Source organism: Solanum tuberosum, unplaced genomic scaffold (assembly GCF_000226075.1).
Source record: "Solanum tuberosum cultivar DM 1-3 516 R44 unplaced genomic scaffold, SolTub_3.0 scf00622, whole genome shotgun sequence".
Classification (NCBI taxonomy): domain Eukaryota; kingdom Viridiplantae; phylum Streptophyta; class Magnoliopsida; order Solanales; family Solanaceae; genus Solanum; species Solanum tuberosum.
The window spans coordinates 187,727-191,780 of NW_006239536.1; the positions used below are offsets into that span (position 1 = coordinate 187,727).

Sequence of the window (4,054 nt, forward strand, 5' to 3'; positions counted from 1 at the left end):
TAATTGTATGCCATGAATCACCTCTTGTTGTATGATTGTGAGAATATACATTATGATTGCGATTGTGGTTTGTTGAATGGATCAGGTGTTACATTTTGACACACTAACTTGGATCGGTTGTCACAATCCGGCATAAATATGGGATCGGTTGCCACGTTTTGGTATAAACATTGGATCGGGTACCACGAATCGGTACACTAACAATTTGATTTTGGGTTCCATGAGAGGACCATTGAATTGGGTTCCGTGAGAGGACCATTGAATTGTGTTGTGTAATCTACTTCTGATGATTACGTTCATATCTAATGGTGATTGAGGTTGAAAGACTGGTTGTTTCTCTAAAATGATAATCAATGTGTATTATTGAGAACGTGGAACGATACATTGATCCTGAAAAGATGACTAATATTGTATATGTTTGGTATATGCATGTTTTATAATGTTGTGGTTACTTGCATATGTTTCACTTAATGGGATAGCCGCGTGATCCTACCAGTACATTGTGGTCGTGTACTGATACTGCACTTGCTTGTTCTTTGTTGAGTACAGGGCATCTTCAGGCGGCTATTGATAGACCTCAGCTAGGTGACTATTGAGCGTGATCGGATTCAAGGGTTAGCCAGTTCTTTCAGGCTGCCATGGATATTTCTTGTTTACGTCCACTCTTTTTCGGACTTAGACTATTTGTTTAAGGTGTTTGTTTAGTTTCGGGGTTGTACCCCTTGTTCTTAGACTTGTCGTTAGTAGAGTTTTGGTACATTGACATTCAGGTTCTAAGGGTTAAGACGTCCACATTAGTTTGGTTAAGTTATTTGTTTAAACCTTTAGAGTTTATGGGAACTCCATATTTCTTTTGGTCATTTAAACCTGCTTCCCTATCTTTAAATGCCTTAGTTTTTGGTTGAGTTGTTTATTTTGGATTGTAGTAATGATTCTCCCACCGGAGGGTTAGTGTGGGTGTCAATCACGATGGTCTGGGTCGTGACATATATGAAGTTTGGTTGACTCTTTTAATTCCATATGTGTCACATAAATTGGAACAAAAGGAGTAACATATATTATTCGAAAATGACGAAAAAAAACTATAAATCATAACAAATTAACAATTTAAAATATTTTTGAAAAACATACAAAAAGTTAATTGGCTCTCCAAATTTCATATGTATCACATAAATTGAGACAAACAAGTCACATATATTAGGCCCATGCTGGCACGGACACCTAATATGTAGTTTTTGTATAAGAGATCGTGAAAATAGAACAAAAGAGGATACTGGAAAAAAGGTCATATTTATCTTTTTATTGTTAAGAATTTAATTTTATCATTCATTACCCTATTAGTTCATACATATGCTTTTAATATTGGGCAAATAAACTACATAAATTTCACTAGTTTAGGTTTGAATTACTAAAATTTCCAATATTTCAAATATTACTTCCTCTACAATATTTCAAATTTTCAAGAAATAGTTTGTTGTCATGAATGTTATCGCTGTTGGATTTGGATCTTTTTCCCTTCCTAAGTGGATAGATAAAAGTCCAAAGATTTGGATCGCTTTCCTTTCCTTTATGGATAAATTTAAACCCAATTTAAATTAGCTCACTTTGCCCATAAGCCCAATATTATGGTGCATATGTTAGACTTTATTTTAGGTCTTATTTTGAAGTATCACAAGAGATTGATCAGCAGTCATATAGAGAGAAAAGTGAAAGAATGCAGATTTTCGCACAAATCGTAGCAACCAATTTCAAATCGCGATTCCCGTTTTGTATCTTGTCCAATTGAGCTGATTTTTGGACAACTTGTTCCTTTTAACTAAATCTTTGATTGAGAACTAAGAGAGGGTGATTTGGAGTCTTGTAGCTCCAGATTTTAGCTCGTGAACAATAGCTGCATTTTGGTGATTTTACTCCTTTTATTTCTCTAGTTTTTTTGGTGCTATATTGTAGTTGTGCTGCTCATTGTTTGACATTTTGTTGGTGGCCATTTTGGAAAACACTTTTGTAGCTCTTGTTTATTTTTAGTGGATCTTTGGCCTTGTGATTTTTACTCTTCACACTGAAAAAGTTTTTCACGTTAAACTTGGTGTCTCTTGTGTTGAATAATTTTTCTTGCTTGGTTGATTAGTTTGTTGCCCCAAACAATGTTTTTTCTTGCATTATTTTATCTTCTCTTGGTTCAAATAGAAAGGGAAAATTTGGACTTGGTTTTTTTTCCGTCATTGCCCTGTTGTGCACATTTATTTTGTGCTTGCCTTTTCCAACAATTAATAGTAGAAGTTTAACATAATATATAAATATGTCGTTTAATTTGATCTAAGCTAGTATCTATGTCCTTCAACTCTGTATTTATACAAGTAGACACTTAAGTTTGTATTAAATTGAATAAGTAAACACATTGAGTCCTACATTTTAACGCACAGATAGCCTCCTTGTAATGACTAATGATTGATTATACATGTATATATGAAGTACATTCTCTTGAAAAAATATCATATGTGTTGGAGGTCAATTTTTGCTAGATGATTTATCAGAGTACATTTTACAGGAACCTTTGAAATTTTCGGCAAAATCTTGTGTACTGTTTGAGGTTTCAACATAATTGGTGAATGATCAGAGCCTTTCATCTAGATAACTTATTGAGGTGAATTCTAATATATCATCGCCTTCAACAGGGACTGTGCAATAGCAAAATCTTCTAGCGTTTTCACGAAGAATCTCGGGATAGAACCATAATTTGTTGCAGATAGGGAAAACTTCTCTGACAATGGTGCAAAAGGGACTGGCCTTAGTACTACTGATGCCAATTCAACATCTTGAAATCGAAAAAGTGTCAAAAATGGATTTCTCTACTACAAAAAAAACTATTTTGAACATAGAACTCTGTTCTACAATACATATACCTTAGCAGTTGATTGATTGAACATGCCAACTTTCAACAATGATTTGTCGAAATCAATTGCAGACTGAGGATGATACTTGCCATTTGCATAAAGAAACTTTTGAGAATGTTGACAAAAATCGTTCGAGCCAATCTGCATAGACATAAGCAATTAAATATGCTGTCAATTTGTCATGTTCATTGAGTTACTATAGTAGTTACTAGGCCACGAAATTAGTAACCATACCTGCATTGTAAATATATCGAGTACACTTTTTCCATTCTTCAACATTGCTGCATCAATGAAAACCGTCTTAGATACTTTTGATCGATGCACATCCGTTGCATAAGAAACATAATCACCTCTAATATCGTGGCCAACTAAGATGACATGCATCACGAAAGAACCAATTTACATGTCTTTTAACATTTAAGTTTGAGAAAGCACCAATTCACATTCTTATTTTGAATGAGTCAAGGTACATTTTGTCGAACCTTATTGCCATCTGGGAGCTTGGCAAGGAAATCAGTTAAGGGTTTCACATATTCGGATAACGTAGTAATGTTATTGGAGTCAAAAGAATAAGCACCAGAACTAGTTAAGTCTATGACATCAACTTGATATCATGTTTCTTTGAGTAGTGTTGCAGTTTTGTACCAACACCAAACACCAAAACTGCCTCCATTGACAAGAACAAAGTGTTTGGTCTCTAAATTTTCAAGTTGTGTACCTTGAGAAGGCCAAATAATTACAACAAAAGTTATCAGCCAAACAATCGAAGAATAAGTGTGGACAATCTCAAGATAACTCATTTGTGGAGAATGAGATGAAGTGCAATACTGATAATCTGCATATTCTTTTGCTACCAGCGAAACTTGAGCCCAAACACAAATCTTTATGCGTATTGTTGAGACCAGAAGTGGAGTCAGGATTTTTAGTTTATAGGTTCTAAACTACAATATTTTTTGCTTATTAGGTTTAATTATATTATTTATGTGTATATTAAGAGAATTTTAAAAATATGAATACAAGGTTTGAACGAACGCGTAAATTTAAGGTTGGCTCTACTATGAATTTTGGCAACTAAATAATATTTTTTGGTGAGTTTTCACTAAACAAGCAATTCCAATGTATAGGATTTAACAAATCCTTAATATTAAAAATTGGGGAAA

The 4,054-nt window shown here is 33.8% G+C and overlaps 1 pseudogene; it reads right to left on the bottom strand.

Moving 5' to 3' along the window:
• The window catches only part of LOC102578971 (putative methylesterase 13, chloroplastic), a 12,059-nt pseudogene extending 8,781 nt beyond the window's left edge, over positions 1-3,278 (bottom strand).
• Between the last annotated feature and the right edge of the window lie 776 nt (positions 3,279-4,054).